Below are 12,378 nucleotides of genomic sequence, written 5' to 3' on the forward strand. Positions count from 1 at the left end.
GTCTCTTGCAACTGAAACTAATCCTAACACAGTAAGTAATCTGGATTATTTTTTTCTCTCCAGAAGCTTTTAGGGGTTTCTCTTTATCATAGGTTTTCTGAAGTCTTGATGATGTTTCTAGATGTGAGCCTCATTTCATTCATTCTTCTGGGCACTTGGTAGGCCCTTTCCAACTATAGATTTATGTCCAGGAAATTCTTTTTTTTTTTTTTGAGACGGAGTCTCGCTCTGTCGCCCAAGCTGGAGTGCAGTGGCCGGATCTCAGCTCACTGCAAGCTCCGCCTCCCGGGTTCCCGCCGTTCTCCTGCCTCAGCCTCCCGAGTAGCTGGGACTACAGGCGCCCGCCACCTCACCCAGCTAGATTTTTGTATTTTTTAGTAGAGACGGGGTTTCACCGTGTTAGCCAGGATGGTCTCGATCTCCTGACCTCGTGATCCGCCCGTCTCGGCCTCCCAAAGTGCTGGGATTACAGGCTTGAGCCACCGCGCCCGGCCTGGAAATTCTTTTATATTATTTATTTGATAAGTTCCTCTGTTCTATCCCTGAATGCCTATTAGTTTGTTATTGAACTCTTTTTTTTTTTTTTTTGAGACGGAGTCTTGCTCTGTCGCCCAAGCTGGAGTGCAGTGGCGCGATCCTGGCTCACTGCAAGCTCCGCCTCCTGGGTTCACGCCATTCTCCTGCCCCAGCCTCCCGAGTAGCTGGGACTACAGGCGCCCGCCACTGCGCCCGGCTCATTTTTTGTATTTTTAGTAGAGACGTGGTTTCACCGTGGTCTCGATCTCCTGACCTTGTGATCCGCCCGCCTCGGCCTCCCAAAGTGCTGGGATTACAGGCGTGAGCCACCACACCCGGCTTTGTTATTGAACTCTTTATATCTCTTATCTTTCCACTGCTATTTCCATTGTTTTGTCTCATTTTAATTTCTGGAATATTTGATTTTCATTAAAAGATGATTTTACTTTTCTATTTTAGCAGTCATACTTTTTACTTTTCAAGGATACTTTCTTTTGGTTGCCATTCTTGTTTAGTTTGTTCTTTTTTCTATCTTTTTTTTTTTTTTCCCTGAAACGGAGTCTTGCTCTGTCGTCTATGCTGAAGTCCAGTGGTGCAATCTCGGCTCACGGCAACCTCCGCCTCTTAGGTTCAAGCGATTCTCCTGCCTCAGCCTCCTGAGTAGCTGGGATTACAGGCACACACCACCACACCAGGCTAATTTTTGTATTTTTAGTAGAGATGGCGTTTCACCGTGTTGGCCAGGCTGGCCTCAAACTCCTGACCTCAGGTGATCCACACACCTTGGCCTCCCATAGTGCTGGGGATAGTGTGAGCCACCATACCTGGCCAGTCTGTTCCTTTTTCTTTTGTTTTTGTTTTTTGGGTTTTTTTTTGTTTTTGTTTTTTTGGGTTTTTTTGAGACGGAATCTCTCTCTGTTGCCCAGGCTGGAGTGCAGTGGCGTGATCTCTGTTCACTGCAACCTCGCCTCTCCCGGGTTCAAGCAATTCTCCTGCCTCAGCCTCCTGAGTAGCTGGGATTACAGGCGAGTGCCACCATGCCCAGCTAATTTTTTTTTTTTTTTTTTTTTTTTTTTTTAGTAGAGACAGGGTTTCACCATGTTGATCAGGCTGGTCTCGAACTCCTGACCTCATGATCCACCCGCCTCAGCCTTCCAAAGTGCTGGGATTACAGGCGTGAGCCACCGGGCCCAGCCAGTCTGTTCCTTTTTCAAAGCATCTATTCAAAGATGGCTTTGAATCTCCAATTTTAGTATATGTGCTGCCAAAGCAAGCATGACTTTGAATCTCTCTGAAGACATTAAGTATTTTAGAGTTCTCTTCTGTCTCCTGAATGAGTTCTGTTTCCTCTAGGGTTATTTCTGACCTTTGCTTTATGCAGACTTTTCTCAAATGTATGCTGATGAGCTGTCAGTTCATATTTCAGAATGAGACAATAGATTGGGAGCTCTGTCTGAATAGGGTGAGGCTTACTAGTAGGCAGATTCAGGATTTGGGGTAGGAAACAGGTCATGATGCTGGGAGACCCCAGAGGGCTTTTTACAAAGGTCTTTTTTCTGGGACTATCCAATTTATTTGGAGGAGAGTCTTCAAATGGTGTTCCTGTGTGGTAGATACCTAGTTTCTGGGCATTCAGATGCAACAGGACCTTCATTGAATCCCTAACTCTCTGCCCAAGTCTTATCCTCACCTTCAGTCCTGTGACTATTGGTATATTAGTCCATTTCCACACTGCTGTAAAGATACTACCTGAGACTGGGTAATTTATGAAGAAAAGGGATTTAATTGACTCACAGTTCCTCATGGCTGGGGAGGCCTCCTGAAACTTACAGTCATGGAGGAAGGCAAAGGGGAAGGAAGGCATGTCTTACATGGTGGCGGGAGAGAGAAAGTGAAGGGAGAACTGCCAAACACTTATCAAACAACCAGATATCATGAGAACTCCCTCGCTGTCATGAGAACAGGATGGGGGAAACCACCCCCCGATTCAATCACCTCCCCCCAGGCCCCTCCTCCAACATGCGGGGATTACAACTCGAGATGAAATTTGGGTGGGGACACAGAGCCAAACCATGTCAGTCAGTTCTGCAAGACATACCACCTTCCTCCTTAGCTGCATCCACCTCCGCAGTATGCTAGGCTACTCCTCTATCTCTTTTATGTCTTTTATATTGGTTAACTGCTACAATTTGTTGAAATTTCTTATTTACTGATATCTTTCCCTTCCAGCCTCTTCATTATTGTGGGTTTGTACCTTTTTATTTTCTTTGCTGTCATTTTAGTGTAGTCTTGTTAAGAAGGGGAAATTTTAAAAATAAATAAATATTGTCAGCTGGGCCCAGTGGCTCACACCTGTAATCCCAGCACTTTGGGAGGCCGAGGCGGGTGGATCACCTGAGGTCAGGAGTTTGAGACTAGCCTAGCCAACATGGTGAAATCCTGTCTCTACTAAAAATACAAAAAAATTAGCCAGGCATGGTGGTGGGCACCTATGATCCCAGCTACTCGGGAGGCTGAGGCAGGAGAATTGCTTGAACCTGGGAAGTAGAGATTGCAATGAGCTGAGATCACGCCATTGCACTCCAGCCTGGGCAACAAGAGTGAAACTCCATCTCAAAAAATAATAATAAATAAATATTGTCAGAACACCATTTTAAACTCAATTAGTAATAATATTCAAACAGCCTAAGACTATATTTTTGTCATCTTTAAAAACAACAGGCCAGGCACAGTGGCTCACACCTGTAATCCCAACACTTTGGGAGGCCAAGGCAGGTGGATCACTTGAGCTCAGAGGTTCAAGACCAGCCTGAGCAGCATGGTAAGACCCCATCTCTACAAAAAAATACAAAACTTAACCAGGCATGGTGGCACCCACCTGTGGTCTCAGCTACTCGGGAGGCTGAGATGAGAGAATCACCTGAGCCTGGGAGGCAGAGTTTGCAGTGAACTGCAATCACGCCACTGCACTCCAGCCCGGGCGACAGCGCAAGACCCTGTCTCAAATAAAAATAAAAATTAAGGCCGGGCGCGGTGGCTCAAGCCTGTAATCCCAGCACTTTGGGAGGCCGAGACGGGAGGATCACAAGGTCAGGAGATCGAGACCATCCTGGCTAACACAGCGAAACCCCGTCTCTACTAAAAACACAAAAAATTAGCCGGGTGAGGTGGCGGCGCCTGTGGTCCCAGCTACTCAGGAGGCTGAGGCAGGAGAATGGCGGGAACCCGGGAGGCGGAGCTTGCAGTGAGCTGAGATCTGGCCACTGCACTCCAGCCTGGGCGACAGAGCGAGACTCCGTCTCAAAAAATAAAATAAAATAAAATTAAATTAAAATTAAAAAATAAAAACAACAAAAGATCATTGCATTATCAATGAAAACTTCTAGAACTCTTCCTATATGAATCCCTGTTAATCTCCACATTCTGTTTACATAATTGATATCTGAGTGCAAAGCATAGGATCTTACTTTTATTTCATAATGTTAGATATTTCTGGGTTCCATTCTGGGAATCTGCTTGTCTTTGATTTACTTATTTGTTTTTAATAACTCTCAGATGCATAGAATTGGATTAATCATAATCCTTGGCTCAACACACTCATAGCTGTCTTTTATATTTATTTATTCTTCATTTGTTTATCCACTTTTTAATTTATTTAATAGACTTTTTTAGCAGTTTTAGGTTTACAGAAAAATTGAGTGAAAAGCACACAGAGTTCCCATATACCCTTATTCCCCACTCCAATTTCCCTTATTATTAAAATCTTGAATTAGTAGGGTGCATTTATTTCAATTGATGAGCCAATACTGATATATTACTATTAATTAAAGTCCATAGCTTACATTAGGGTTCTTATACATTCTTTGGGTTTTGACAAGCATCCATTTTTTTTAAGTGACTGCTTTAATGTATGGCAAAATTTTACATAAAATCGGAAATCTATGATCTGTCCCTGCTCCAATTTGTAAAAAACACAAGATTCATCAGAAGCCATGTGCAGTCAGACCCCAGCTGGCCGGCAGTGCAGAACTGGAGTCCAGCCTCAGGGCTGCACTACTTTCCATTCTGTGCATTGAACATTTGTTCTGTCAGCATCCACTCCAGCTTCACTGCGTCAGCGGCAAACTTGCGGATCCTGTCAAGAGAGCTTCTCCACAACCATCTGCATCCATTTATTTATTTTATTTTATTTTATTTTATTTTATTTTTTATTTATTTTTTTTTTTTTTTTCAGACGGAGTCTTGCTCTGTCGCCCAGGCTGGAGTGCAGTGGCGCGATCTCGGCTCACTGCCAGCTCTGCCTCCTGGGTTCACACCATTCTCCTGCCTCAGCCTCCCAAAGTGCTGGGACTACAGGTGCCCGCCACCACGCCTGGCTAATTTTTTGTATTTTTAGTAGAGACGGGGTTTCACCAAGTTAGCCAGGATGGTCTCAATCTGCTGACCTTGTGATCCACCTGCCTTGGCCTCCCAAAGTGCTGAGATTACAGGATTACAGGCATGAGCCACTGCGCCCGGCCTGCATCCATTTATTTTTAATTTTTATTTTATTTATTTTTTTTTTTGAGACAGGGTCTCACTCTGTTGTCCCAGCTGGAGGGCAGTTCACTGTAGGCTCAACATCCCAGGCTCAAGTGATTCTCCCACCTCAGCCTCCTGAGCAGCTAAGACTACAGGCACACACCACCACACCCAGCTAATTTTTGATTTTTTGTAAAGACAGGGTCTCACTATGTTGTCCAGGCTGGTCTCAAACTCCTGGCTTGAAGTGATCCTCCCACCTCAGCCTCCCAAAATGCTGGGATTACAGGCATGAGCCACCACACCCAGCCCCATTTATTTTTAATAATATAATGAAGATCTGTGAACCTACCACCAAAATTTTATAGCATCAGTGACAAATTTAATCTACCTATATTCTTCTCCCCATCTCACCCCCAAGGAATCACTATCCTGAATTCATATTTCTTATTCTCTTTCCCTGATGGAGTTGGGAGTTTTGTTATTGCTGTTTTGCTACCACAGATTGCTGTAAGGAATATTCTTATACATGGCTCCTGGTGCTGTACAAGAGTTTCTCTTGAGTACATCTAGAGTGGAATTCCTGGGATATATAAAAATGTCCAGTGTTATAAAATAATAATGATAAATTGGTTTTCACAGCAGTCGTACCAATTTATACTCCCACCAGCAATGTATAAGCAGTCCCATTGATCCACAGCCTCTTTAATTGTCAGACTTTTCAATTTTGGCCATTCAGATGTAGAATGGTATTTAATTGTCTTGAATTTCATTTCCCTGATTACTAGTAAGGTGAGCATCTCTTCAGAAGTTTATTGGTTATACATATTGAACTATTTGGTCATTTTTTTCCCCCACTGCCTTTTTTTTTTTTTTTTTTTTTTTTTTTTTTTTTTTTTTTTTTGACTGGGCTGGTTGTTTTTTCTTACTATAGTCTTTTTTCTTTTTTTTTTTTTTTTTGACTGGGCTGGTTGTTTTTTCTTACTATAGTCTTTTTTTTTTTTTTTTTTTTTTTGACTGGGCTGGTTGTTTTTTCTTACTATAGTCTTTTTTTTTTTGAGACAGAGTCTCACTTTGTCACCCAGGCTGGAGTGCAGTGGTGCCATCTTGGCTCACTGCAACCTCCACCTCCTGAATTCAAGTGATTATTCAGCCTCAGCCTCCCGAGTAGTGGGACTACAGGCACACGCCACCGTGCCTGGCTAATTTTTTTTTTTGTATTTTTAGTAGAGACGGGATTTCACCATGTTGGCCAGGATGGTCTCGATCTCTTGACCTCGTGATCCGCCCACCTCAGCCTCCCAAAGTGCTGGGATTACAGGTGTGACTCACCTCACCCGGCCAGTCTTTTTTTTTTCAAGGCTAGACATAATTTTACATATTCTTGATACCTATCTGTTATTGGTTGTATGCATTACAAACATCTTCTTTGTGGTGTTTGTTTGTTTGATTTAAGACAGGGTCTCTCTCTGTCTCCCAGGCTGGAGTGCAGTAGCAATAACACAGTGCAGGACAGCCTGGAACTCCCAAGCTCAAGAGATCCTCCCACCTCAATCTCCTGGGTAGTTGGGACTACGGGCACACACCACTAGGTCTGGCTAATTTTTTTTTTTTTTTTTTTTTTTTTTTTTTGTAGAGACAGAGTCTCACCATGTTGTCCAGGCTGTTCTCAAACTCCTGGGCTCAAGCAATCCTCCTGCCCCAGCCTCCTAAAATACTGGAATTACAGGTGTGAGCCACCTCACCCAGCCCTCTGGAGTGTTTGTACTTTAAGATTCCTTTTCAGAAAAAGAAGTTCTGGGTTTTAATGTAGTCAACTATATCAATCTTCTATGTATGTCTGCATGTATGTATGTATGTATGTATGTATGTATTTTTAGAGACAAGGTCTTGCTCTGTCATCTAGGCTGGAGTGCAGTGACGCTATCATAATTCACTGTTCACTGTAACCTTGAACTCCCAGCCTCAGCCTCCCAAAGGGCTGAGATCACAGGCATGAGCCACCATGCCCAGCTTATACCAATCATTTATGGTTAGCACTGGTTTTTGTTGTTGTTTGTTTTGAGACGGAGTCTTGCTCTGTCGCCCAGGCTGGAGTGCAGTGGTACAATCTCAGCTCACTGCAACCTCTGCCTCCTAGGTTCAAGCGATTCTCCTGCCTCAGCCTCCCGAGTAGCTGGGATTACAGGCTTGTGCCACCATGCCTAACTAATGTTTTTGTATTTTTACTAAAAAACTCATTTTCTGAATGAGGACACTCATGCTCACACAGATTAAGTACCTTGCCTGAAGCCACACGGCTAAGAAAGTAACAGCCAGCATTCAAATCAGGCTTCTGACCTCAAAGCTGTACACTTAACCTCTGTGTTTGGTAGCCTTCAGAGAGCTGGAGGGGCCCTGCTCTAGGCCTAGGCACTTGGCCTCTCTGGGCTCCTGTTTGCTTATCTGTAAAATGGGGAAAAGGATTACTTCTTCACCTCCATCTCAGGGCTTTTTGGAGAGTCGCTAAGGCCACAGATGGAAAAGAGGCTCTATAAGCTCTACAGTGCTGCCACAAGGCAGGTGAGGTAGCGGAGAAGGCAGGGGCCCAGGGTTGCAGAGCTGGCAAAGACCCAGGCCTCTCTCCCATCATCACTGCTAGCTTCCCAGGCAGCCTCTTCCCAGCAGATGCAGGACCCCCAGGCCGAGCTGGGGAGAGGTTGTGTCTGCTTAACACTGCTCTGCACCAGAGCCGGGGCTGACCGAGGTGGAGACAGAGAATCAGACATGGCCACGTGGGGGAAGGCCCACATGTGGTGGGTCTGACCTTAATAAATGGTGATAGCAAGGGGTGAAAGTGCCATGACACAGTCAGGCCTGGGGGTGGCAGGAGCACAGAGAGGAGCCTGGTCCAGGCCGGGGAAGCCAGGGAAAGCTTCCAGGTAGAGGTGTTGTGGTATCTTTTTTTTTTTTTTCTTTTGAAACAAATCCAACAAAGTTTTTTGTTTTGTTTTGTTTTGTTTTTTGAGACAGAGTCTTGCTCTGTCACCCAGGCTGGAGTGCAGTGGCACGATCTCGGCTCACTGCAATCTCTGCCTCCCGGGTTCAAGCGATTCTCCCCTCAGCCTCCTGAATAGCTGAGATTACAGGTGTGTGCCACCACACCCAACTAATTTTTTTTGTATTTTTAGTAGAGACACGATTTCACTATGTAGGCCAGGCTGGTCTCGAACTCCTAACCTCAAATGATCCGCCCACCTTGGCCTCCCAAAATGCTGGGATTATAGGTGTGAACCACCACGCCTGGCCCCTGTAGTGGCATCTTGTACCACCCTGGCCAGTTCCCCTTCCCTAGACGACCATCACCCACCTTCACTTAGGGCTCCCTCCAACCCAGCCCTAGCAAGCGGCCAGGTCAGCTTCCGAAGATGTGCCCCTGTCTAGAGCCCTTTAGTGACCTCTGCTGCCCTTATGACAAAATCCATAGTCCTCCCCATGGTCTTTCCTCTGGCCCCTGCCCCTCTTTTCCTGGCCTCGTCCCACACTCGTTACACTCCAACCCCACTGATTTCCTCAGACTCACCCAGCTCTCTCCTGCCTCCACCGCAGCACTGCTGGGCCCTCTGCCTGGAGCAGCCCCTGCACCCCCCAACATAAACACACACACCGTCCTTGGAAAGCTCCTTCTCACCCCTGGGTCTCAGCTTAATGGCTCCTCCTCAGAGACACCTTTCTGACCAAGGCTGGCTGCCATCTCAAAAAAAAAAGAAAAAAGAAAAAGGCTGCCCCAGGCTTTCTATTCTCTGTCTCAGCCCCTTGCTTCTTTCTAGCTTTTATTATAACTTCCAATTATTTTGTCTAGTTCTTGTTCTCTCTCCTGTCTCTCCTATCCCTTCCCACGACAAATGCTTCATGAGGGCAAGGGTCATGCCTGCTTATTCTCAATAGTCTCCCCAGTGCCTGTCACAGCAGATACTCAAAAAATATTTGTTGGATGAATGAATTAATTAGAAAATGAATGAATGAATGAATGAATGAATGAATGAACTGGATCTTAAAGGAGCTCGAGCTGCACTGCCCAATACGATAGCCACAAGCCACATGTGGCTATTTAAATTTAAATGAATTAAAAGTAAATAAATTAAAAATTCCACCCCTCAGTTGCACTAGTCATATTTCAAGGACCCAGCAGCTACATGTGGCTCATGGCTGCCATATGGGGTAGTAGGGATACAGAACATATCCGTCATTCAGGACATTCTACTGGACAGCGCTGCTCTACATGATCTTAAAGGCAAAGAAGGTGGACCAGGCATTAGGAGCTGGGGCACAGCATGTACCAAAACCTACAAGTGGGAGAGCACAGTAGTGGTATGCCATGGAATAAAGAAAGGGGGCACTTCGCCCCATCTCTACACAGCCCTGTTTCTTATTAGAAACTTTGGCTTAAGGCAAGGAAGGATATCAGAGCAGGGAGAGTGCTGAGATCAGCTGGTCCCGTCCATCCCCATCAGAAGCAGAGACTGTGACCCAGAGCAGGGAAGGGATTTACTCAAGGTCATAGAGAAAGTCGCATAAATAGGGCCAGAACCTGAGGCTCCTGATTCCTGGTGAATGGAGTCAGTTTCCCCCTACCAGGCTCATAAGCACCTCCTCCCTCCTTCCTGGGTCCCATCCCCCCACAGCCAGGCCATCAAGTTCATAGAGCCCCCCAGGCACTTACACTGGCTGCTCTTATCTCTTATTCACTCACTAAAGTAACCCTCCCAGCATCTGACCCTTAGAATTTTAGACATCCCAAGGAGAATAGCTGCTTATAACCATTTGCTAATTACACGTATGGATGTCAATTAATTCATTTAGCTAATTAGCCACTTGATGAGCACCACACACCAAAGAACTGTAAAAGACAGGCATATGGTGAGAAAGTGGGGTGGCTGGGTGCTCATGCAGCATGCAGGGATGGGGAGGGCGGGCAGTGGCTCCAGCTCCCCACCCCCAGATGAGTGGAGGGAGGCAGCTTAATGGCTGGGGGAACAGAGCTGCCACCGCCACTGCTGTTGCTGCTGCTGCTGCCATAAAGTATAATTACAGCTTCCTACTAATAGTGCTGGGAAAACACACACACACACACGATCATGTGCACAGACAAGCATACATAAGCATGTGTCTGATTACACATACCCACACTCAGATGCACACAAACATAGCACGCACATACCCATAGGTACAATGTACATGGATGTGCACACACATGGACACACACAAGTAATGGACATGTGGGATCATGTGAGATCAATTCACAGAAGCGTTCTTAGTCCAGTGCTATGCTTGATGGAGGCTGGAAGAAGGGAATTCTCTTATTGCACCCAACTTTGTGCCAAGTACTGTGTTCAGCCCTTCCACATACAGTATTATTTAATCCTTACATAATCTCACAAATAATGAATTATCTTCACTCTACAGAAAGGAAACAGAGGCTCAGAGAAGCTAAGACATTTGCACAGGACCACACAGCTGGTAAGTGGCAGAGGAAGGGCTGATTTCTTTGCCTCCATGACCATATGCTGCAGGAGCAGGGGAAGGGAAGGGGGATTTTCATCTGTTTTGGAGAAAATAATTTTTTTGTGGGGGACCAACTGCTTCAGGAGTGAAAATGGGCTGTTCACAGGCTTTGTTCCACAGGGCTGAGAAGAAAAATTGAATACTGATGAGAAAGAAGATGGATAGAAGAGAGAGACATGCAACTGGGACTCTAACACAAATGCCGTTCTCCCTGGGAAGGGACTAGCCCAGTCAGCAGCCACCTTACTCCATGAGTTGGTTCTGAGGCCCCCTCTGTGCCAGGCAGCTAGGGACACAAGGTGAACTGATCCAACCTCACAGCCATGTGAGGCAGAGTGACACAGGCTCTGTCACCAAAAGAGCAAGCATTTGAACGGGCTGTCAGATGGAGAGCCCAAGCTCTTTCTGTTCTAGGTTCCCTCCCTCTGCTGCAGTTGGGAGGGGCTGGGCTGCCTGCAAGGAACTCTCACCTCCTCTCTCAGCCCTCCTCTCTCAGGCCTCCTCTCCCTGGGCTCCTGGCCTGGCCCTTCACACCTTTCTCCAACTCCATCATGACTGCAGGCTTTGGCCTTCCCTCAGGAAAAGAATGAATTTTTCTCCACAAAATTCTACAATCTCTTCCAGCCTCTCCTTTTAGCTACTCTCATGTCCATTCACCAAAGTGATAATAGAAGACCACAAGTCAGATGACTCACATATTCACCTATTCAATAAACACTCCAGAGCATTCCTCTGGCCTAGGACTGATGGGTCTCATACACAATCTTCTAAGCAAAAAATAAAACAAAAAACCTGCCAGACGGCCGGGCGTGGTGGCTCAAGCCTGTAATCCCAGCACTTTGGGAGGCCGAGGCGGGTGGATCACGAGGTCAGGAGATCGAGACCATCCTGGCTAACATGGTGAAACCCCGTCTCTACTAAAAATACAAAAAAAAAACTAGCCGGGCGTGGTGGCGGGCGCCTGTAGTCCCAGCTACTCGGAGGCTGAGGCAGGAGAATGGTGTGAACCTGGGAGGCGGAGCTTGCAGTGAGCCGAGATCGCGCCACTGCACTCCAGCCTAGGTGACACAGCGCGAGACTCCGTCTCAAAAAAAAAAAAAACCTGCCAGACACAATGGCTTCCGCCTGTAATCCCAGCACTTTGGGAGGCCAAAGTGGGAAGATCACTTGAGCTCAGGAGTTCAAGACCAGCCTGGGCAACATGGAGAAACCCTATCTCTACAAAAACATACAAAAATTAGCCAGGTGTGGTGGCACGCTATTCAGGAGGCTGAGACAGGAGAATTGCTTGAGTCCAGGAGGTTGAGGCTATAGTGAGCTGTGATAGCACCACCTCACTCTAGCCTGGGCAACAGAATGAGATCATGTTTCGACAGAAAAGAAAAACCCTGCAGTTCCAGTCTTAGCTCACATCAACATGGCTGGGGGAGGCGGCTCACACCTGTAATCCCAGCACTTTGGGAGGCTAAGGCAGGCAGATCGCTTGAACCCGGGAGTTCAAGACCAGCCTGGGCAACATAGTGAGACTCCCGCCTCTACTATTTTGTGTGTATATATATATATACAAAATTTGTGTGTGTGTGTGTGTGTGTGTGTGTGTGTGTGTATATATATATATATATATATATATATATATATATATATACACATATACATACATACATACACACAAAAATTAGCCAGGTATGGTGGCACACACCTGTAGCCCTGGCTACTCAGGAGAGATGAAGCTTGAAGTGAGCTATGATCGTGCCACTATACTCCAACCTGGGCAACAGAACAAGACTCCATCTCTCT

The 12,378-nt window shown here is 46.0% G+C and overlaps 1 long non-coding RNA gene across 1 annotated transcript; it reads left to right on the forward strand.

The window, feature by feature from the left end:
* Positions 1 to 11,710, forward strand: LOC135968772 (uncharacterized). Its single transcript, XR_010583740.1, has 3 exons — positions 1 to 31; positions 10,483 to 10,536; positions 10,702 to 11,710. It is a non-coding gene; the product is annotated as an uncharacterized lncRNA (long non-coding RNA).
* Positions 11,711 to 12,378: the final 668 nt, after the last annotated feature.

Source organism: Macaca fascicularis, chromosome 1 (genome assembly GCF_037993035.2).
Source record: "Macaca fascicularis isolate 582-1 chromosome 1, T2T-MFA8v1.1".
Classification (NCBI taxonomy): Eukaryota; Metazoa; Chordata; class Mammalia; order Primates; family Cercopithecidae; genus Macaca; species Macaca fascicularis.